Source organism: Wyeomyia smithii, chromosome 3 (genome assembly GCF_029784165.1).
Source record: "Wyeomyia smithii strain HCP4-BCI-WySm-NY-G18 chromosome 3, ASM2978416v1, whole genome shotgun sequence".
NCBI classification, from domain to species: Eukaryota; Metazoa; Arthropoda; class Insecta; order Diptera; family Culicidae; genus Wyeomyia; species Wyeomyia smithii.
In genome coordinates this window covers 120597025-120622452 of record NC_073696.1, presented here as the reverse complement: position 1 = coordinate 120622452, position 25428 = coordinate 120597025, and the positions used below count along the sequence as shown (strand labels likewise).

At 39.8% G+C, this 25428-nt stretch overlaps 1 protein-coding gene across 2 annotated transcripts in view; it reads right to left on the bottom strand.

Moving 5' to 3' along the window:
- LOC129731796 (guanylate cyclase 32E) overlaps positions 1-24580 on the bottom strand; it is a 67587-nt gene extending 43007 nt beyond the window's left edge. The window contains exon 1 of one of the 2 annotated variants that reach the window (XM_055692104.1): positions 24530-24580. The gene's annotated coding sequence lies outside the window, so the exon portion shown is untranslated. Of the gene's footprint in view, positions 1-24446 lie in introns of both variants that reach the window. The other variant, XM_055692106.1, reaches the window with a different exon arrangement.
- Between the last annotated feature and the right edge of the window lie 848 nt (positions 24581-25428).

Genomic DNA, 25428 nt, shown 5'->3' with positions numbered 1-25428 from the left:
TTTAGCAGATTTTCTGGCAACAATCTGACACCGCAAATACCCATATTGGGAGGTATTTAGTTATTTTGGTTGTTTTCCAGAAACTAAAAGTGGTCGTCTTTAAATTCAAAATGGTGTCCAAGGTCAATGTTTGGTTTCTATGCATCATCTTGATTACAGAAATATTCATATTGAGTATTATTCGGTCATTTTCGACTGTTTCCTAAAAGTTGCCATTTAGCAATTCAAAATGGTGCCTTAGGTCAATTGTTAGCTCATTGCATCATTCTAGTTCCAGATATACTCATATTGAATGGTATTTGGTTATTTAAGGCTGTTTTTCAGAAACCGAAAGTCGTCATTTTGAACTTTAAAATTACCTGTGAAATCAATTTCTGTCATCTGGGCGTAATTCTGGTTCCGCAAATATTCATATTGAATGGTATTTGGTCATTTCCGGCTGTTTGCCAGACACCGGAAGTCACCATCTTAAAATTCAAGATTGTGTCTATGATCAATTTTCAGCTTTTGTGCAGCTTTCTGGTTCCGGAGATACTCATGTTTAATGGGAATCGTTCGTTTTAGGCTGATTTCCAGAAACCGGAAGTTGCCATCTAACAATCCAAAATGTTGCCTAAGGTCGATTATGGAACATATTTTTTACCACTAAAACATTCACCTGCCAAATTTGGTTCCATTTAGTTGGTTAGCTCTCGAGATGTGCAGAAATTTGTGTTTCATTTGTATGGCATCCCTCCATTCCGAAAGAAGGAGGGATGTCAAAACATTATGGACATATATTTTACCCCTTAAAACATCTGCATGCCAAATTCGGTTTCATTTGCTTGGTTTGTTCTTGAGTTGTGCAGAAATCAAATCATCAAACTATCATGGGGACCTTTATCGGCACCAAAAACCTCTACATACAAATTTTCACGCCGATCGGTTCGGTAATTTTAGAGCCTATATGGATCAGACAGACAGACAGACCGGATTGCATTTTTATATATATATATAGATTACAACATCAATATTTTTTAAGAGTGAATATACATTTATTGGATTGAAGCGTTCATGTAAATCTATTTTAACAAATAAAAGTTTGAATGAGAAAGGCTGGGTCTGACCGCTAGGTGGATTAATTTAGGTTTTTTAGTCAAACTTTACATTCAGGTGTTTTTCGGGTGTACGAATGCTATCCAATGTATGATTCAAGTTATGAATTTTCTACATGATTATTTCGCATATATCGAAATTGATAGTCGTTTCAGACACTGTAACTGAAAAGATGAAGAATCGCTTGTGGTATTTAAGCGCAGAATAAGTTGGATTGGCTTGATATCCCGCTTGATATTAAACAAAAATTGATCAGGCGATTAAAAGCGAATGGTCCTTAAGGTGAAACGGTATTGAAGCCACAAACAGCCAATTTCGAGCCACCACTTCGAACTTTCAGAAGCACAAGACTCGGAAATAGATAATGCATTCCCTGTGAAAACGCTATTTTATGTTTGCTTCACCGCAGCAAACATAAAACAGCTTTCTCACAGATGAAGCATTACCTGTTACCGAGTCTTGTGCCTTTGAAAATTCAAAGTGGTGGCTCGAAGTCGGTCATTTTTGGTTTCAATACCGTTTGGCCTTAAATAGCTGATGTCGAAAGTCGCAAGCAATAAAATCCTGAACAGTTACTAGTATATAATTTATCCCATCTCGTTTTATACAAAACCAATGCTTTCTTTTCGAGTTTTGAACTTAATATTGATTTTTTCGACCGTGACCCAGCCGAATAGAAAAATAATGAGGAATAGCAAACTTATTTCAAAAATTATTCGCTATAAACGACGCCACAGAACATGGTGTTTAATTCATGAAAAATTCTAACCGTGTTCCAACACATAATGAAGACGAACTTCAGTTTATATTGCATGTTGTTGATTCATACCGTAGAAATACCCTCCTCATTTGTATTCGAATACGTTTATCGAGAGATATATGTTAAAAAAAGAAAAAACTCCGTACAATTTTCATGTTAATCGATTTCTAAAATTATAAGCGCTTTGTAGGTCCATTAAATAAACTTCGATCAACTTCAAATTTTCGTGGCTTATTGTAGAGGTCAAAAGGAAACTTTTTCAGCCCGGCGCTCATTAAGATGGATAGTTTCAAAAACGGCCATATAAAATATGGCCACTCTACTGTTCATAGGCTTCAGGGCAGCATACGATACAGTTAAGAGAACTGAGTTATGGCGAATTATGCTCGAATATGGTTCCCAACAAAACTAATCAGGCTGATACGTGCCACCCATAAAGACTCTACATCATGCGTCAGGATAGCCGGCTGTCAAACAAACAACAGCAGAACAACTGCAAAAAACATACTTAATTAATTCATATCTCGATGGTTTCTCGACGTCCTTGGGGTACCAATGAAATCGGAATGAATTCTAGTTTATGGTTAACATATAAACCTAAAAGAAACAAGATGTCAGAAAAAGTTATAAGCGTTGCAAGAATGTACATTTTGACACACACTCCCAAAATCCGGAATATTTCCGGTGTCCGTTGGTCCCGTCAAATTCCCTAAAAATTTTTGTAAACTAGAATAGTATTACAGTAAAATGAAACTGGTTTCATCAAAATTGATTCATTTTTCGTGAATTTCTGACTATTTGAAGTTTGAAAAAATATTTTGCCTGTCTCAATCATTTTGTCTACCCCCTGTAGGTGTTAGGGGAGATTGGATGATAGCAGCCCAAGACCGAGTGACATGGCGACGTATTCTGGATTCGGCATTGGATCGATAATCGGTCTGTCGCCATAAAAGTAAAGTAAAGTAAGTAGCTTTATCAGGTTCTTTTAAACACATTTACTCGATGTGTTCTTTATTTTTATCAATTGCACCTTCAAGACAACGCTGGAAGCAGATGATGCCTTTCAACCGCAATTTTTCGGTATCGAGCAAGATCGCGTCAAATGACCTATGGTCGAATATCGACCATTTTTGATTTGAATGAAACTTTGCACACGTATTTGACTTACCAAACTGAGCATTTTTCACAGATGGAGAGATTTTTTACACCCATGAGTTACATTCTAAAAGGGCGTATGCCTTTTGGCATAGGTTTTATTCGAAGCATTGTAGCCCAGAAACCGTTGGTTGTATAGAAAAGTGTCTGAGAATGAGTTGTAGGAAATTAAAAATGCACCATAAAAAAATATACACTGTACAAAAAAAAATTTTTGACCAAAAAAAATTAAAAATAAACATTAAATTTCAATTTAAAAAAAAAAGAGTTGATTTTTTTTTATTCTTTTTAAGAAACTTGACGTTAATACGCAACTTTTTAAAAAAAGTCCAGGATGGAGAAATGAAAAATAATTTTTTTTATGGTAGATTAATTTTTTTATAAAAATTCTAATTTAAACATCTTTCAAAATATTTGTATTCTGATGAGTTTAAAAGATGCAGAGAGTCATTTTGAATCACAAAGCTCTTGGTAGTGAACATTCTAAAGGCATCGGTTTTCAAGTTATTTTTAATTTAAGCTCGAAAAATTATTAATATTTAGGAAAATACACGTTTTTCTTAATTTGTCCGTGGTTCTCCAGCAAAAACCATACGTTCATTGGAATGCTTGATCAAAAATATACAATTCATTCTTTGACATCAAAACGATTGGATAAATAACTCAAGCGCTGTACCTTATCCTACCTACACGTCCCCCCTTGCCGAATGTTTTGTAAAAAACCTAAATTAATCCACCTAGCGGTCAGACCCAGCCTTTCTCATTCAAACTTATTTTTTGTTAAAATAGATTTACATGAACGCTTCAATTCAATAAATGTAAATTCACTCTTAAGGTTCTAAAAAATTGATGTTGTGATCTATACATATAAAAATGCAGTCCGGTCTGTCTGTCTGTCTGGCTGTCTGATTCATATAGGCTCGAAAACTACCGAACCGATCGACATGAAAATTTGTTTGTAGGGGTTTTTGGTTCCGATAAAGGTTCCTATAATAGTTTGAGACCCCTCCTTCTTCTGTAAGAGAGGGGTCCCGTACAAATGAAACACAAATTTCTGCACATCTCGAGAACTAATCAACTAAATGAAACCAAATTTGGCAGGTAAATGTTTTTAGTGGTAAAAAATATGTCCATAATGTTTTGACACCCCTCCTTTTTTGGAAGGGAGGGGTGCCATACAAATGAAACACAGATTTCTGCACATCCTGAGAACTAACCAACTGAATGGAACCAAATTTGGCAGGTGAATATTTTTAGAGGTAACAAATATGTGCATAATTAACAGAATTAAGGCGATGTATAGTAGCCAAAAGTCGAGGATGTTGTCATTTCGATAAAACCAATCATTTCAAACGATTTGTTATTTGACTTTTGACATATCTACAGACAGTGCTAATTCGCTGCAAAAAAGTTGAAAATTCGTGGGTGGCAAAATAGAAAACATTCAAAATTCGCGGTAATTTCGTGGTAACCCTTTTCTTTAAGAAATACTAAATAAAGCGATTTTTTTGGCTAAAAACAAGAAACAACGGTTTTATTTGAAATAATATCCGGTGATTTAACCGTACGATTCATGATTTCTTTGCATTACTGACTAAAAGTACAGACTGTGTCAGTTATTTTGGTGTCGGCAAGCACGTATTAATCAAGTTCCGATTCTACGGATTTTTCGGGTATCGTTAATTTTTTTCCAACCGGAAAAGTGCAGGTAAACGTTCATGATCCGACTACCTACCACATTAATAATACCAATCTCATTGTCAAGTATTTCAAAAAATGGGTGCTTGTACTTTGTTAAACTTGCAGCTTCGATTCGGCTGCACACTCTAGAATTCTATCATGCAGGTCATCAATTACTAAAATCTGTTCTCAAAGAGGATCTAGCAACCGAACCGCCCGAAGACAATTCAACCCAGCCTGATAAATTCGCTTTATACGAGAGTAGTAGTACTACTTCAAATTATTGGTTGCGTAGGAAAAGACCTGGGTGCCATCGAGTTGCCCATGAATCTCCAGCTTTATCCGTTTCCGTAAATCTCGCAGGGTTCAAATCAAAATGTTTTATGGTTGACTCCAAATGTTGATGTTTATCATTACTTTCGCGGCATTTCGCGGGTTTTTGTAAATTTCGCGGACGATGCTGGATTTCGCGAAATTCGCGACTTCCGCGAAATCGTGATTTACCACTGTCCCTAATCATATCCTATGGCCGATTCGTTGTGCATTTGCAGACTTTTAACACATCGCAAGGAATCAATAAATTTGGAACGTTCAAATAGTACAATACCACATTTGAATTGTGTGGAGGCCACATATATCGATCAAAGCAAGTATAGTTTTAAATAGTCTTTGAATTTCTTTTCTTTCCATAACCATTGAGCCACATATCAAATTGTTATGAAGTTTGTTATTTCTAAATTCGAGGGATGACTTGTTCGTATGACACTAGTTATGTTAAAATTAGTCATGTAATCTTTGAGATAATAGACTTTCATTGTTTTATCGACAATTTAATAAATAACGGTTGCTTAAGTTCGATTATAATCAACTGAAATGGGAACGTATAGAGCAGCTAAAATTTGAAACAACGTGTTCATTCATAATTCATCAGTTAACCCTTAACTAGCCCGCTCATCTGATATTAATACTGATCAAATCGGTTGTGTAGTTTCTGAGATAATAAAGTTTCGTGATTTTCACATTTTGGTACATTACAGACGAAGTTACAGTTCGATTACAGTAAAATTCAATAGGCTGTTATGAGGCAGCTATACTTATTAATTGACACTAATTTTGTTGGAACCACGGTGGTCCCCGTGGTTCTGTGGTTAGCGATGTCGGTCGGCTAGCTCTCCCACACGGTTGTGATATCGGGTTCGATTCCCGATCGAGTCGAGGATCTTTTCGAGCTGGAAATTTTCTCGACTCAGCACTGGGGCACGGTGTATCGTTGTACTTATCCTACACATGCAAAATGTGCCAAAAACAATATCGATAACGAATTCTCTTAACTAATCTAGTTGATCGAGACCGCTATTAGCCCCAAGACTAAGCGTGCGATATTGTTGTATTGTTTGTTGAAACCAGGTCAGCCATTTCTGAGAAAAGTGAGTGAGTCCAAGTAGTCGTCGGAATATGTTCCTTTTCAAAGCTGGATTTCACATTTTTAAACATAACAGGCAAAGTAATAGTCCGATTGCAAAACAAATCAATAGGGTCTTGTGGGGCTTACTAGACCTTCTATTTGACACTGATTTTATTAAAATCGGTCCAGCCATCTCTAAGAAACATGAGTGAGATTAAACAGTCTTCAGAACACGTTTCTTTTCATAACTTTTAAACCACAAGTTCAATCTTTATAAAATTCAAAAGTTAATGGTATTTCAGGTAGCCCGTTCATTTGAAATCAATTTTGTTCAAATCGGTTGTGTAGTTTTCAAGAAAATGATGTTTCATGATTTTTACATTTTGATTCATAACCTCTAAACTATAAATCCGATTACAATAAAATTCAATTGGGTCTTATGGGACAACAAGACTAGGGTTTGCAATCCCGGGAACGATTTCCCGGGAATTACCATTTCCCGGGATTCCCGGATCCCGGGAACAGAAATATTGATTCCCGGGATCCCGGGATTCCCGAGTTCATCGAAAAGTTTCGCAAGATTTAATATAGTTTCCCATAAAATTGTGCAATCAAATTGAATACACTCATTCTGTGCCGAACACGCATCAGTACTGGACGTGTTTGGTGATCGGTCCGATAGAGTATAAAACAAAAGACGTGTGAACAAGTGTTGGCATTGTTTGCCTGGTCGAGTGAAATAAATCCGGGTTCAAGGTCGTGCCTTTGTGCAACTGTTTCGCATCGTGACTGCCAGCTGGTGCGTAAGCCGATTTGGCTGCTGGCTGGATTGTGCTACAGCAGTGGACGAGACACAAACGCGGAAAAAGAAGAAGCCATCAGTGTCAGCGAGTTGTATCGCTGTGTGGAGTGATCTCACACCTGGCTCGCTGCTGGTGGCTGTTTGGTGCTGCTGTATTGGTGCTGCTGACTGTAACGGCTGCTACTTCGAACGATCGGACAACCAACCTTACTGGAAGGGAGAAATAAAAAGGTACGTGTTCTTGTCAGCGCTAGTGCGCTAGACTTAGCGCGATGGATGTAGATCCCTCGCCTCCCGCACCACCATCCCCGAACCCCTCTGACCCTGACCCTTCTGTTACCCCCTCCCCTGCTCATTCTTCAGTCCCCCCTCGCCCCAGGCTTTACCCAGACGGAGCCCAGGGCAGCTATACTGTTTATTTTCGGCCAAAGGCAGGACCGAAATCGAAAAAGTTGAACCTCTTGCAGATTTCTAAAGACCTGACGAAGGAGTACAAGGGCGTGACCGAAATTTCCAAGGTCCGGCCTAACAAGCTCCGTGTCGTGGTCGGTAACCTGAAAGAGGCCAACGATATAGCTTGCTCTGAGCTCTTCACACGCGAGTATCGCGTTTACATACCCGCACGAGACGTGGAGATCGACGGTGTCATAACCGATTCGAGTCTGTCCGTCGAGTGTATACTGCAAAGTGCCAAAGGGTGCTTTAAGAACAAAACGTGTCCCGAAGTAAAGGTGCTCGACTGCAAGCAATTGCGGTCAGCATCGATCATCGGTGGCAAAACAGTATACACTCCGTCAGACTCGTTTCGAGTTACGTTCGCCGGGTCTGCACTACCAAGCCACGTCTCGATCCACCGGGTTCGTCTCCCTGTGAGGCTCTACGTACCCCGCGTCATGAACTGCCTGAATTGCAAGCAGTTAGGCCATACAGCCGCCTACTGCTGCAATAAGGCACGTTGTGGCAAGTGTGGGGAGTCTCATGCGGAAGATTCTTGCAGTGTTAACGCTGAAAAGTGTATTCACTGCGGAGAAAATCTGCATGAGCTCTCGACATGTGCGGTGTACATGCAGCGCAGGGATAAAATAAAACGGTCTCTCAAAGAGCGTTCAAAGCGTTCCTACGCTGACATGCTGAAGAAGACCGTTACCACTTCTCCCGTTACTTCGAACCCCTTCGATCTGTTGTCCTCTGATGAAACCGATTCTGACGATTCACCAGCGGGAGCATCTTACGCCAATCCTGGGGAGTCTAGAAAGAGGAAAAATATTTCCTCTCCTAAACTTCCCAGAAAAGGTCCTAAGATTTCTCAAAGTGAAATGAAAGTTACAAACAAACCAAACAGTTCTGCGGAAAAACCGAAGCAAACTCCTCCTGGGCTGGCAAATTTAAAGTCCCAGAAGGAGTTCCCAGCACTGCCAGGAACATCTAAAACCCCAGTTGCTCCTTTTACACTCCCAGTTGATGAAACAAACTCTGGATTAGTGAAATTTTCTGACATTGTGGACTGGATTTTTGAAACTTTCAATGTACCCGATCCAATTAAAATTTTTCTTACAGCATTCCTCCCAACAGTTAGATCATTTTTGAAGCAGTTGACTGCCCAATGGCCTCTCCTTGCAGCGATTGTATCCTTCGATGCCTAATTCAACTGCGTATATGAAGGATTCTATCTCTGTCTTACAGTGGAATTGTAGAAGTATTTTACCAAAAATTGATTCGTTTAAAGTTTTGATAAATAAAAACAAATGCGATGCATTTTCCCTTTGTGAAACTTGGCTTACTTCAAATATTGATCTCAACTTCCATGATTTTAATATTATTCGCCTTGATCGAGACACCCCATATGGAGGAGTACTTTTAGGGATTAAAAAGTGCTATTCTTTCTATCGTATTAACCTCCCCTCGATTCCAGGCATCGAAGTTGTCGCATGTCAAATGACAATACAAGGTAAAGAGCTTTGTATTGCCTCAATATATATTCCCCCCAGAGCACAGGTTGGGCAACGGCTGCTCTTTGATTTAATAGAACTTCTTCCCTCGCCACGTTTGATTTTGGGAGACTTCAACTCTCATGGCGTGGCATGGGGTTCCCCATACAATGATAACCGCTCCTCTTTAATCTATAACCTTTGCGATGACTTCGACATGACTATTTTAAACAACGGTGAAATGACACGTATCCCGAAACCTCCAGCGCGCCCAAGCGCTTTGGATCTATCCTTATGTTCGACGTCGCTACGGTTGGATTGCACATGGAAGGTAATCCTCGATCCTCACGGTAGCGACCATCTGCCTATTCTTATTTCAATTACTAACGGGTCAACTCGCATGCGACCAATTGACATTCCGTATGACCTCACACGAAATGTCGATTGGAAGTTATACGAGGAAATGATTTCAAAAGCGGTCGAGTCGATTCAACATCATTCACCACTTGAAGAATACAACCTCCTCGCGGGCTTGATTCTCGACGCCGCGTTGCAAGCCCAAACGAAGAAATATCCCGGCGTAACGATCAAAGAAAGGCCTCCCACTCCGTGGTGGGACCAAGAGTGCTCCGATGTCTACACGCAAAGATCCGACGCGTTTAAGGCCTACCAGACGGGAGGTATACCTGGCGACTATTTACGGTATTCGGAGCTTGATACCAAGCTTAAAAGCTTGGCTAAAGCAAAGAAACGTGGATATTGGCGTCGGTTCGTGAACGAGACGTCGAGGGAGACATCGATGAGCACTCTTTGGAACACAGCCCGAAGAATGCGGAATCGCGTAACGGTCAACGAAAGCGAGGAGTCTTCAAGTAGGTGGATATTTGATTTTGCCAGGAAAGTATGTCCGGACTCTGTTCCTGAGCAAAATATTGTTCGCGATGCGTCTCCGGGCCACGACGCGATAGAATCACCTTTTACGATGGCAGAATTTTCAGTTGCCCTCCTGTCCTGTAACAATAACGCGCCTGGATTAGATAGAATCAAATTCAACTTGTTGAAGAATCTACCCGGCAATGCCAAGAGGCGCTTGTTGAACTTGTTAAATAAGTTCCTGGAGCAAAACATTGTACCGCAGGATTGGAGGCAAGTGAAGGTGATCGCCATCCAAAAACCAGGGAAACCAGCTTCTAATCACAACTCTTATAGGCCGATTGCAATGCTATCCTGTATCCGGAAATTGATGGAAAAAATGATACTCCGTCGTTTAGACCACTGGGTCGAATCAAATGGTCTACTATCAGAAACTCAATTTGGCTTCCGCCGTGCCAAAGGGACGAATGATTGTCTTGCGTTGCTTTCAACAGATATTCAGCTGGCGTATGCTCGTAAAGAACAAATGGCGTCTGCGTTCTTGGACATTAAGGGGGCTTTTGATTCCGTTTCTATTGACATTCTTTCGGGTAAACTTCACCGACAAGGATTTTCTCCAATTTTGAACAATTTTTTGCACAATTTGTTGTCCGAAAAGCACATGCATTTTACGCATGGCGATTTGGCAACTTTTCGCATTAGCTACATGGGTCTTCCCCAGGGCTCATGTTTAAGCCCCCTTCTTTACAACTTTTATGTAAATGACATCGACGAATGTCTGGCAAATTCATGCACGATAAGACAACTTGCAGACGACAGTGTAATCTCTGTTACAGGAGCCAAAGCTGCCGATTTGCAAGGACCATTGCAAGATACCTTGGACAATTTGTCTGCTTGGGCTTTACAGCTAGGTATCGAATTCTCTCCGGAGAAGACTGAGATAGTAGTTTTTTCTAGGAAGCATGAACCTGCTCAGCTTCAAACACAATTAATGGGTAAAACGATTTCTCAGGTTTTGGTACACAAATATCTTGGTGTCTGGTTCGACTCTAAAGGCACCTGGGGTTGTCACGTGAGGTATCTGATGAAAAAATGTCAACAAAGAGTGAATTTTCTTCGTACAATAACCGGACAATGGTGGGGAGCCCATCCAGGAGACCTTATAAGGCTTTACCAAACAACGATATTGTCTGTTATTGAATACGGGTGTTTCTGCTTCCGCTCCGCAGCAAACACACATCTGATCAAACTGGAGCGAATACAATATCGTTGTTTGCGTATCGCCTTAGGTTGCATGCAGTCGACCCATACGATGAGTTTGGAGGTTTTAGCTGGAGTACTACCATTGAAAAACCGCTTCTGGAGCCTGTCTTCTCGTATTCTAATCAAATGTGAGGTCTTGAACCGTCCCGTGATTGAAAATTTTGAAAGGTTAATCGAACTTAATTCTCAAACCCGTTTTATGACATTGTATTTCAATCACATGTCCCAAAATATTAACCCTTCTTCGAATATTCCAAATCGTGTCGACTTATCAAATACTTCTGATTCTACTGTGTTTTTCGATACATCCATGATAGAAGAAACTCGTGGAATCCCGGATCATTTACGCGTGCAGCAGATCCCTAAAATTTTTTCCAATAAATATCGAAACATCAACTGCGACAATATGTACTACACTGACGGATCACTTCTTGATGGGTCCACTGGCTTCGGTATCTTCAATAACAATTTAACCGTCTCCCATAAGCTCGATAATCCTGCTTCTGTTTACGTCGCAGAATTAGCTGCAATTCAGTACACCCTAGGGATTATCGAAAAAATGCCCACGGACCATTATTTCATCTTTACGGACAGTCTCAGTTCCATTGAGGCTCTCCGATCGATGAAAGATGTTAAGCACTCTCCGTATTTCCTGGGGAAAATACGGGAACATCTGAGTGCTTTATCCGAAAAATCTACTCAGATTACCTTAGCGTGGGTCCCTTCTCACTGCTCGATACCGGGTAATGAGAAAGCGGACTCTTTGGCTAAGGTGGGCGCAACAAACGGTGATATTTATGAAAGACCAATTGCCTTTAATGAATTTTTCGCACTTGTACGTCAGAATACGATCATCAGTTGGCAAAATGCTTGGACCAGAGGGGAATTGGGAAGGTGGTTACATTCCATAATCCCCAAAGTATCGACGAACCCGTGGTTCAAGGGGTTGGATGTAGGTCGGGATTTCATTTGCGTGATGTCCCGGCTTATGTCCAATCACTATAGATTTGACGCGCTCCTCCGTCGTGTTGGGCTCGGGGAAAGTGGTATCTGTGCCTGTGGTGAAGGTTATCACGACATAGAGCATGTGGTTTGGTCATGCCCTGTACACCGTGACGCCAGGTCTAAATTAATAGCTTCCCTGCAGGCCGAGGGTAGACAGCCGGCTGTTCCTGTTCGTGATGTCTTGGCGAGCCGTGACCTATCCTACATGTCCCTTATATACGTTTTCCTGAAATCCATCCACGCCCCAGTCTAGTCCCGTTCCCCTCCGTCTACACCCAACAAAACGACAAGAACACGTTTGAACCTTAAGCACAAAACCAGCAACCAGACCCCGCACAATAGAACCAGGACCCAAGGACTACGAGCCTCTGTCCCAACTCACGACATCGTGGCTCAGCAGAACGAATCCATACATGCCATTCGACGATTATCAGACGACCATTGAACAACAAAACACTGATTGGAAATCCCATGCTAGTTTTAAGTTAGACTTAATTTCAGCTCGTAGTCGGCAGCGAGGATAAAAAATTTGCTTTAGTTTTTAAGTCATCAGATATAATTGGCGCCTTTAAACATTAAATTGTATTTGTGCCGTGTCAAATAAATGTTATGTGAAGAAAAAAAAAAAAAATTGAATACACTGTAAAAACACGAAACTCAAGTCGTCAGAGTGCAAAGCACCTTTAAAGTAGACATTATAGGGAGCAAATATTTGCTTGAAATGACGGTCATTATTTGCTGGCCGAGTTATATAAAATTATTTGCTTCAATTATTTGTCAAAAACATTTGCTGTCTTTAAAACTTTACAACAATTAAAACAATTAAAACTATATTGTTACACAGATTATTTTACGAAAACAAATCGCATCATGTGGCGGTATAGCAAATATATTCGGTAAAATATGAGCGAATGAGCTTTGCTATTGTTTAAGCAAACAAAGTTTTGAGCAAGTATTGATTATAGTTCAATACTATAGCATATATAATAGGCCGAAGGAATATTTTGTTCAAAAAATGCAGTAGGGTAGAGCGGGGCTAGTTGGTTACGGGGTAAGTTAGTCAATGAGAATATCTTATAATCTACGTATCAAAAAAATCGTGTAATATGGGTGATATGTAGCAGATAACCAGAGAATTTAAATGACAAAATAAGGTACAGTTTTAATTAGGACGGATAATAAATAAAGGTTTGTGCCAAATTGGCCATCAATTCTACTCGGTTATCAAGTTGAAACTTTTTGTCTAAACAAAGCTGGCCAAATTGAAATAAACCTTCTTCAATGCATAATGAAAGTCCTTTTTGTTAGTTTCAAGTTGTGTAAAGCAAATTTTCGCCAAAATTTTTTTGTTCATATATTTCAAGTTATTTTCATATTTAAAACATGAGGAGCTAGTTGGTCCTATGCACATCATCAATGAATTCAAGTAACACAGTATATGCAATTCCTGGAACGGCGCATTTCGTGATGCAAACTAAAACCAAGCACAAACAGCATGTGCTCTGCTTAGCAAAACCATTTATACAAAAGTTGCTCTTTACGCGAAGGATACGTCCGCGTACTTTTCTCATGGTTTGGGATTTCGTAAAGCAAACGTATAAACAAAAAACCGGAAGAGGTTTGACTTCCGCTGAGACGCTACAGGCTGCCGCAAATGCAGTGAGGAAGAATTGTCCTTGCGAAATAAAAATGGTTAATTTACCCCACACCCTGACCAACTTATCCCAACTTGGGGGCTAGTTGGTCAATTTGACATCCATTCAAAAAACATAAAATATTCGCAAAATCGTAGACTATTTCGAGTCGTTCATATTTTTTCTAGAAACTACAGACTTAACGCAACATTTTCATGTAATGAGTTTTTGCCAAAACATTCCCCACAAAAAGTTACAGAACATTTTAAACGAAAATGACCAACTAGCCCCGCTCTACCCTACCAAATATAGCAAATATTTGTTTTGTTTAATCCTGCTTAACACTCAGCTTACTTTTCAACAAACTGAAAGTATTGGAAACTCCAGTTTCTAATGAAATGTAGCAAGAGATGGAATTTGTGTTTTAGAAGTATTATAGAAATCAAACACCAGCGGTGATTCAGCGGACTTGAGCAAAATTTTACAGAAGGATATTGAATTATTTGGGTTTAACGGTAAATTGTCAGTGGATCCGAAGCGATTGTTTAACGACATAAAAACTCATTAAGCTACTCTTCTGCAATTCTTGATGTGAACTTGAATAAGTTTAATTTTCAATTTGTTTTTCATGCGAATTGATAACGTAAATGTAAACGATTTTTTGATACCTTTTATTAATACACTTTATTTGAAATCTCATTTTTGCTAAGAATTTTTTATGCATTCCCGGTTCCCGGGAAACGAGATTTTTCATTCCCGTTTCACGGGAAACAAATTCCCGGGAATATTGCAAACCCCAAAAAGACCCCTTATTTGCAATTAATTTCATGAAAATCCGTCCACCCATCTCTGAGAAAAGTGAGTGAGAAATAAAATCTGCACACACACACACACACACACACACACACACACACACACACACACACACACACACACACACACATACACACACACACAGAAAATGCTCAGCTCGTCAAGCTGGGTCGATTGATATATGCCATTCGGCCATTTGGAACACGTTTATATCTCCGGTTTTGCAAGACCTTTCTAGGAGAAAGGCAAAACTATTTTATAAACAATGTTAGGGGAGCCGGGAGGCAGTGCCCCGAAAATTTGAGGATCCCCACAAAATTAACTAAGTAATTTTAGAGTCTAGAGAATTTTTCCTGTACGATTAGATTTTGAAATGTGTAAATTTGTATGTAGGGGTTTTAGAGGCCCGGAAAGGTTACTATGATGGTTTGAGACCCCTCCCCCACATCTCGAGAACTAACCAAGTAAATAGAAACAAATTCGGTAGGTGGATGTTTTTAGGGGTAATAAACATATCCATAATGGTTTGACACCCCTCCCTCTTCTACAAGGGAGGGGTCCCATACAAATGAAACACGAATTTCGCACAGCTCGAGAACCAATCAAGCAAATAAAACCAAATTCGGCAAGTTAATGTTTTTAGGTGTAACAAACCTGTCTATAATGTTTCGACACCCTTTTTTCTTATGGAATGTCTCCAAATACCATCTCAAAATCCAAGATGGGACTTCCGGTTTCCGAAAAACAGCGGCAAATGACCAGATACCACCCAATATGGGTATTTCCGGAATTGTTATGATGCACTGAAGCCACAAATCGACCTATCAATCTCAGACAACATTTTGAATTATAAGATGGCGACTTCCGGTGTTTGGAAAACAGCCGAAAATGACCAAATACCACCCAATATGAGTGTTTCTTCCACCAGATTGACGCTCAGAGGCCAAAAATTGTCTCCTAATGCCATTTAATTTTGAAATTCAAGGTGGCGACTTCCGATTTCTGAGAAACAGCGGCAAATGACCAAATACCACCCAATATGGGTATTTCCGGAATTGTTATGATGCACTGAAGCCACACTACGACCTCAGACAACGTTTTGAATTGTAAGATGGCGACTTTCGGTGTCCGGAAAACAGCCTAAAGTGACCAAATACCACCCAATATGAGTATCTCCGGAACCAGAATGATGCAAGGAGCCAAAAATTTACCTCAGACACCATTATGAATTGTAAGATGGCAACTTCCGGTTTCTGAAAAACGGCCAAAATGGCCGATTTCCATACAATTTGAGTATCTTCGGAACTACAATGATACACAGAAGCTAGAATCGACCACAAACCCCATTTTGAATTCGAAGATGGTGACATCCGGTTTCTGGAAAACAGCCGAAAATGACCAAATAACACCCAAAATGGGTGTTTCTTAAACCAGAATGACGCTCAGGGGCCAGAAATTGTCTCCAAATGCCATTTCAAAATCCAAGATGGCGACTTACGGTTTCTGAATAATAGCTGGAAGGGACCAAATACCTCCCAATATGAGTATCACCGGATCCAGAATGATGCAAGGAGCTAAAAATTGACCTCAGACACCAGTTTGAATTGTAAAATGGCAACTTCTGGGAACCAGCCGAAAATAACCGAATACTACTACATACAGATATGTCCGTAATCGAAATGATGTAAAGAAGCCAAGCATTGACCCTGGACACCATTTTGAATTCGAAGATGACCACTTTCAGTATCTGGAAAACAACGAAAATAATTGAAATGCACCCAATAAATTTCCGGAATAGTGATGATGTACAAAATCCAAAAGCCGAGGATTGTCTTCCGATAAAACCAATCATTTCAAACGATATAAACAAATCGCAAGGAATCAATGAATTTGAAATGTTTAAAATTAAATAAAAAATTAATAAATTGAAATTAAAAAATTAATTAGGCGGGACGAAGTTGGCCGGGTCAGCTAGTAGATCATAAAATTTTGTGGATCCTTGTTGAAATTTTCACCTATCCAAATTTCAAAGATATATGAGTTTTTGTAAAAATAGTCTGAGTTTCATGTTTTTTGTGATAATTTTATGAGTTTAATTATATTTTTTCCTGGAGAAAAATTTTAAAAAATCCGTCCTTCTCTGCCAATTATGGAAGTACAAGTACTTTCCTGAATTCAACGAGCGCAGGTTAAACACCAGAAACAGATCACCGGTCGTTGATAACCGGGCTAGAACAACTTCAGAGTTCCAGTTAACACTGAAGTGAATGCAGATTTCAGCTTTTTTGATAAAAAAAATGAAAAAATAAGCAGTGTGATAATTATTGTTACAAAACAATTTGGTATTTTTCACGACTTTTTTCGAAAATCCATAAGACGACATCCATAACTTACGTAACGCAAAAAAAACTATTTTTGGACCCCCACACCCCCATGTGTAACGAAACGTAACGCCAACACCTACCCCCCCATAAAAATTACGTAACGCTGCAGAAGGATTTCCTTGATAAAAATGCTCGTTTTTTGAGAGTCTGTCCAGAGATTTTTCGTTACGTAACGCTGAACTCACCTCCCCCCTCCCCTGTGTAACAAATCGTAACGCTCAAGCATACTCCCCCTCCCCCCTATGAGCGTTACGTAATTTATGGATGCCGCCTAAGATATAATTCCAGATGTAAAAATTTCATGCATTCTAAGTATTTTCCAACAAAAACATGAAACCAAAAAAAAGGCAAGCAGTGGCAGTAATGTTTATGATATGCTTGTAAATGAATGTCTAACAATATTCTCCTCTCAACACAGAAAAATGATTTTTTAAAGATAGACAACTTCAAATTTGCTATATGCGTTTGTATTTTTTATCTAAAGGACAAAGTAAATGGGCTATAAATAATAAAAATAGTCATCTAGCTCTATTTGATTTGAACATGAACGATTGTAATCCAATAGTTTAGAAAACAATCAAACTCTCATGCTATTAAAGCTCTACAAAGATTTAATTTTTATTCTAATTTTTCTCACTAGTCTTTACTGTAAAAAAACTATTTGGACAACATTAAACTTTCATTGTAAGGAAAAACTGTTTGAAATTTATAAAAATATGTGAATTTTACAATAATAATCTAATGTTACAAATCTTCAATGAAAATTGCTTTCCGAAATTATTTCTGCTATCCACAATCCACATTCACAACTATTTTTTTCGGCATGGCTCTCCACGGGAAGGCACTAACTCTACTATTTTAATCTTCACGTTTTAAAAACAACACACAGCATACACAAACAATAAGAAAGAAATGAACTAATAATTTTAAATCGGAATAAATGTTCGAAATTGAGCGGAATTCACACTACGTAAATAAATTGTTACACTAGCACTAACTTTTGCTGCTGCTCCGTGTCTGCTGATGAATTTCGCCAATGTAAATATATCGAATTATACTAACCGTCCTACAGAGCCTCTATCTACGACAGAATTTAATTGTTTTAGGTACAATTAGGGGGGACCCTACTCTAGAAGGTCAAAAAATCATCAATTTTTAAATTTTTCTTGGCTGTCTAGAGTAAAGTGAAGTGTTTGGCTATTTTGGCTATTGATTAAGGTATTTTCCATGTCGTGAATGTAAATATAGTGAGTATTACACTGTTGGCAGCTGGGAACGTGGATACTCTCTCTAAATCAGTACCTAACTGGTGGTAAATTTTTCTCAGCTTCTAGTAGACCGATCGGACTGAAATTTTTTTTCAGTATATAGAAACATATTATCTATCTTGTTACGTAGCCGTTTTTGAAAATTCCAAAAATTGCCAAAATGGCGGCCATTTTAGTAAAAAAATTATTTTTTTTCATGAAAAATCACTATTTAAAAAATCATAAAACATTGAAAAACTCAGATATCAAAAAACGGCTACGTAACAAGTTAGATAATCCATTTTTACATGTTAAAAAAAAAATTCAGCAAAATCGGTTCAGTAAATTTTTTTTTTCTTCATCTATAATTTATTTGACACGGCACAAATACAATTTAATGTTTAACGGCGCCAATTATATCTGGTAGCTTACTTTCTAAAGTATCTTAATAACTAAAAGCAAATTTTTTATCCTCGCTGCCGACTACGAGCTGAAACTAAATCTAACTTAAAGCTAGAATGTTTTGCATTAAAAGCACTGATTTGTTGTTTGATGGTTTTCCATCGCGATAGGAAAGCAGCATATTGAATATGTTCCGCTGCTGGGCCAAGATATTACGGACTGGCATATTGGGTTGTCTCCCTCGGGACCTGAGAGTATCGTGCGGGTCTAGTTGCTGTTTCCGGATCCGGGGTCTTAACGTGTTCTTGTCGTTTGGTTGGATGTAGGCGGAAGGGAATAGGATTAAACTGGGGCGTGGATGGATTTCAGGAAAACGTATATAAGGGACATGTAGGATAGGTCACGGCTCGCCAAGACATCACGAACAGGAACAGCCGGCTGCCTACCTTCGGCCTGCAGGGAAGCTATAAAACTAGACCTGGCGTCACGGTGTACAGGGCATGACCAAACAACGTGCTCTATGTCGTGATAACCTTCACCACAGCCACAGATACCACTCTTCCCGAGCCCAACACGACGGAGATGCGCGTCAAAGCTATAGTGATTGGACATAAGCCGGGACATCACGCAAATGAAATCCCGACCTACATCCAACCCCTTGAACCACGGGTTCGTCGATACCTTGGGGATTATGGAATGTAACCACCTTCCCAGTTCCCCTTGGTCCAAGAATTTTGCCAACTGATGATCGTATTCTGACGTACAAATGCGAAAAATTCATTAAAGGCAATTGGTCTTTCATAAATATCACCGTTTGTTGCGCCCACCTTAGCCAAAGAGTCCGCTCTCTCATTACCCGGTATCGAGCAGTGAGAAGGGACCCACGCTAAGGTAATCTGAGTAGATTTTTCGGATAAAGCACTCAGATGTTCCCGTATTTTCCCCAGGAAATACGGAGAGTGCTTAACATCTTTCATCGATCGGAGAGCCTCAATGGAACTGAGACTGTCCGTAAAGATGAAATAATGGTCCGTGGGCATTTTTTCGATAATCCCTAGGGTGTACTTAATTGCAGCCAATTCTGCGACGTAAACAGAAGCAGGATTATCGAGCTTATGGGAGACGGTTAAATTGTTATTGAAAATACCGGAGCCAGTGGACCCATCAAGAAGTGATCCGTCAGTGTAGAACATATTGTTGCACTTGATGTTTCGATATTTATTGGAAAAAATTTTGGGGATCTGCTGCACGCGTAAATGATCCGGGATTCCACGAGTTTCTTCTATCATGGATGTATCGAAAAACACAGTAGAATCAGAAGTATTTGATAAGTCGACACGATTTAGAATATTCGAAGAAGGGTTAATATTTTGGGACATGTGATGGAAATACAATGTCATAAAACGGGTTTGAGAATTAAGTTCGATTAACCTTTCAAAATTTTCAATCACGGGACGGTTCAAGACCTCACATTTGATAAGAATACGAGAAGACAGGCTCCAAAAGCGGTTTTTCAATGGTAGTACTCCAGCTAAGACCTCCAAACTAATCGTATGGGTCGATTGCATGCAACCTAAGGCGATACGCAAACAACGATATTATATTCGCTCCAGTTTGATCAGATGTGTGTTTGCTGCGGAGCGGAAACACCCGTATTCAATAACAGACAATATCGTTGTTTGGTAAAGCCTTATAAGATCTCCTGGATGGGCTCCCCACCATTGTCCGGTTATTGTACGGAGAAAATTCACTCTTTGTTGACATTTTTTCATCAGATACCTCACGTGACAACCCCAGGTGCCTTTAGAGTCGAACCAGACACCAAGATATTTGTGTACCAAAACCTGAGAAATCGTTTTACCCATTAATTGTGTTTGAAGCTGAGCAGGTTCATGCTTCCTAGAACAAACTACTATCTCAGTCTTCTCCGGAGAGAATTCGATACCTAGCTGTAAAGCCCAAGCAGACAAATTGTCCAAGGTATCTTGCAATGGTCCTTGCAAATCGGCAGCTTTGGCTCCTGTAACAGAGATTACACTGTCGTCTGCAAGTTGTCTTATCGTGCATGAATTTGCCAGACATTCGTCGATGTCATTTACATAAAAGTTGTAAAGAAGGGGGCTTAAACATGAGCCCTGGGGAAGACCCATGTAGCTAATGCGAAAAGTTGCCAAATCGCCGTGCGTAAAATGCATGTGCTTTTCGGACAACAAATTGTGCAAAAAATTGTTTAAATTGGAGAAAATCCTTGTCGGTGAAGTTTGCCCGAAAGAATGTCAATAGAAACGGAATCTAAGCCCCCTTAATGTCCAAGAACGCAGACGCCATTTGTTCTTTGCGAGCATACGTCAGCTGAATATCTGTTGAAAGCAGCGCAAGACAATCATTCGTCCCTTTGGCACGGCGGAAGCCAAATTGAGTATCCGATAGTAGGCCATTTGATTCGACCCAATGGTCTAAACGACGGAGTATCATTTTTTCCATCAATTTCCGGATACAGGATAGCATTGCAATCGGCCTATAAGAGTTGTGATCAGAAGCTGGTTTCCCTGGTTTTTGGATGGCGATCACCTTCACTTGCCTCCAATCCTGCGGTACAATGTTTTGCTCCAGGAACTTATTGAACAAGTTCAACAAGCGCCTCTTGGCATTGCCGGGTAGATTCTTCAACAAGTTGAATTTGATTCTATCTAACCCAGGCGCGTTATTGTTACAGGACAGGAGGGCAACTGAAAAATCTGCCATCGTAAAAGGTGATTCTATCGCGTCGTGGCCCGGAGACGCATCACGAACAACATTTTGCTCAGGAACAGAGTCCGGACATACTTTCCTGGCAAAATCAAATATCCACCTACTTGAAGACTCCTCGCTTTCGTTGACCGTTACGCGATTCCGCATTCTTCGGGCCGTGTTCCAAAGAGTGCTCATCGATGTTTCCCTCGACGTCTCGTTCACGAACCGACGCCAATATCCGCGTTTTTTTGCTTTAGCCAAGCTTTTAAGCTTGGTATCAAGCTCCGAATACCGTAAATACTCGCCAGGTATACCTCCCTTCTGGTAGGCCAAAAACGCGTCGGATCTTTGCGTGTAGACATCGGAGCACTCTTGGTCCCACCACGGAGTGGGAGGCCGTTCTTTAATCGTTACGCCGGGATATTTCTTCGTTTGGGCTTGCAACGCGGCGTCGAGAATCAAGCCCGCGAGGAGGTTGTGTTCTTCAAGTGGTGGATGATGTTGAATCGAATCGACCGCCTTTGAAATCATTTCCTCGTATAACTTCCAATCGACATTCCGTGTGAGGTCATACGGAATGTCAACTGGTCGCATGCAAGTTGACCCGTTATTAATTGAAATAAGAATAGGCAAAAAGTCGAGCACCTTTACATCGGGACAGGTTTTGTTTTTAAAGCACCCTTTGGCACTTTTCAGTATACACTCGACGGACAGACTCGAATCGGTTATGACACCGTCGATCTTCACGTCTCGTGCGGGTATGTAAACGCGATACTCGCGTGTGAAGAGCTCAGAGCAAGCTATATCGTTGGCCTCTTTCAGGTTACTGACCACGACACGGAGTTTGTTAGGCCGGACCTTGGAAATTTCGGTCACGCCCTTGTACTCCTTCGTCAGGTCTTTAGAAATCTGCAAGAGGTTCAACTGTTTCGATTTCGGTCCCGCCTATGGCCGAAAATAGACAGTATAGCTGTCCTGGGCTCCGTCTGGGTAAAGCCTGGGGCGAGGGGGGACTGAAGAATGAACAGGGGAGGGGGTAACAGAAGGGTCAGGGTCAGAGGGGTTCGGGGATGGTGGCGCGGGAGGCGAGGGATCTACATCCATCCCGCTAAGTCTAGCGCACTAGCGCCGACAAGAGCACGTACCTTTTTACTTCTCCCTTCCAGTAAGGTTGGTTGTCCGATCGTTCGAAGTTGCAGCCGTTACAGCCAGCTGCACCAAACAGCCACCAGCAGCGAGCCAGGTGTGAGATCACTCCACACAGCGATACAACTCACTGTCAACTGATGGCTTCTTCTTTTTCCTCTTTTGTGTCTCGTCCACTGCTGTAGCACAATTCAGCCAGCAGCCAAATCGGCTTACGCACCAGCTGGTAGTCACGATGCGAAACAGTTGCACAAAGGCGCGACCTTGAACCCGGATTTATTTCACTCGACCAGGCAAACAATGCCAACACTTGTTCACACGTCTTTTGTTTTATATTCTATCGGAGCGATCACCGATCACACGTCCGATACTGATGCGTGTTCGGCACAGAATGATCGGTTCAGTAGATGCTAAGAAAAATTTACCACCAGTTGAAAAAACCAGTTGAGAAAAACGCGTTTAAAGTTTTAAACAACGATGATACTGTAATCAATGAAGTAAATTGTTTAGAAATGTGTTACTTACTATTTCCATGGACGCAGAAGATGTATCCGGTACAATATTTAAAAAAAAAAATGGCGGGTGCAATATGGTGGAACAAAAATTTAAAAAAGGTATTTGAGTAAAAAAACAATGGGTTGCTGTCTTTCACCATTCGATAAAACTACTGATTAATTCTCTTCGATTTATCACACTTTGTGTGTGTGTGACCAATCAACAAACTACAAGAAAATTCGTACAATTACGTACTTTATGTGTATGTATGTGTGTGTACATGTATGTATGTGTGAGTTCCAATATGTCGGTGTGAATATATTTGTGAGTTTAGGTCCGACTAAACGTTACTTATTGTATATATTTGGTCAGAAAATGCGCGTGCATTGCTCGAACAGAGCAACATAAAACGTCTCCGCTAATTCTCTCTAGGTGACCCCATACTTTTAGCTGTAACTTTTGAACGCGATCAGATATTAAAAAATTCTTTTGGCACAACATTTCTTAATGTGTAAGCATTCCAAAAAAGCAAAAAAAAATTTCGATTTCTTCGACTTTCTAGAGTAGGGTCCCCCCTTAATGGTTGGTCGCTTGTCTAGTATTGAACCTGATTTAGAATTGTTTTCATCAACTTCAAAAGAAGAAAGATTTTAACATTGCTACCAATACACTTTTCACAAAAATGTACTGTTTTTGAAACGAATTTTATATCTTTAATACCAAACATTGAAACAGACACGGATGTTTTAACAAAACCGCTTTGAAATATTAGCTTTATTATGATACCCTAAAACATCACACTTTCGGTTTCCCGCAAGAAGTATTGCTAACAATAAATACTATTCTCTAAGAAGGATCTTCCAGAAACCCAGTCGTAAAATATACATATTTTTTCTTTATCTCCAGAGGCACGCATTGAAACATTTGCTCCTGTTTAACCATCACGCTCGAAGATAATTTAATTATATCACTTAAACACGACCGTGAATTCAATTCGACTTTCTAGAGCAGGGTCCCCCCTTAATGGTTGGTCGCTTGTCTAGTATTGAACCTGATTTAGAATTGTTTTCATCAACTTTAAAAGAAGAAAGATTTTAACATTGCTACCAATACACTTTTCACAAAAATGTACTGTTTTTGAAGCGAATTTTATATCTTTAATACCAAACATTGAAACAGACACGGATGTTTTTACAAAACCGCTTCGAAATATTAGCGTTATTATGATACCCTAAAACATCACACTTTCGGTTTCCCGCAAGAAGTATTGCTAACAATAAATACTATTCTCTAAGAAGGATCTTCCAGAAACCCAGTCGTAAAATATACATATTTTTTCTTTATCTCCAGAGGCACGCATTGAAACATTTGCTCCTGTTTAACCATCACGCTCGAAGATAATTTAATTATATCACTTAAACACGACCGTGAATTCAATAAAAGCTTCCGCGCTATGTGTCCTTTATTGGTTGTAATCCTTTTCCAACTGCTGAACGCGATTCACATTTTATCATTTCTATATTTATCACACTTGAGTCCTTAGGGGGTCTAAGAAGATGTTTACATCACGACCCTAGGGTTCATTTCTAATTAAAACAGTGCACCATAAAAAAAAATCACTTTCACCTGCAATTCAACATATTAACAGTATTCCATAAAGAAAGTGATAAATATAAGGTGCTAACTGATTTCCTTGGGACCACACAAACCAGATCCTAGAACCGTTTCCGTTCCGTTCGAAACCAAACCGAAGTCACCGACCGACTGAGAACAGAATGCTCGATACTTGTTGCTTTATATAGCGGCTCGATGCCAGCAGGACTGTGTCTATACGTTCGCACATAAACGCAATCAACAGGCTCAGACGATTCCCCCCGAGCTATGGCATGGCGAGGCAGAAAGAAAAATGATCGTTCTGATGATGGCGCTTACTCTCAGCTAGCTTTCATCGTCATTATTCTCGCGCGCTAGATGCTCTCACAAAGGATATAAACATATCAACCACGTGGATGCTCCTTCCGTACGAAGCGACGTTGTTGACAAACAGCCGACTTATAACCGGTCTAATGTATTTATATACGGCGAAATATGATAAATTGGGTGCGGGACTGAAGAAATTTTCGCATTTGTGATAGTTTAAGATGCCTCATGAGTGAATTGCGCTATAGGTGACAATATTAGCTAGAAGAAGTCCAAAGCAGTTAAAGTAAATTTAAATCGTCAGCAAAAATGACAATGTCATAACCAGTGGAGTATTTATTTGAAATTACACCGCAATGGAAGATGACAACTTGTGTTATTTGGAATTACATTGAAGATTTTTATGCTAACGTTTACAAAGGATAACTTTCAAATAGCGCACCGGTCGTTAGTTGTTTGTATGACGCTATCGCATTACGGTGTGGATAAATGGCCATTTTTGAAGTAGAATACTTCTCTCAGGAAGTTCGGCTACATAGGGATGTGAAATGAAAATCTAAAACTGAAAAAAGTGTGAGAAATATGTCCAATTTCAAATGCTAATAAATCGGTTAGTTTTCGATGGATTTCCTTCGTTTTTGCAGCAATCGATTAGAAAATCTTCTAAGATTCCTACCAAATGCATGAA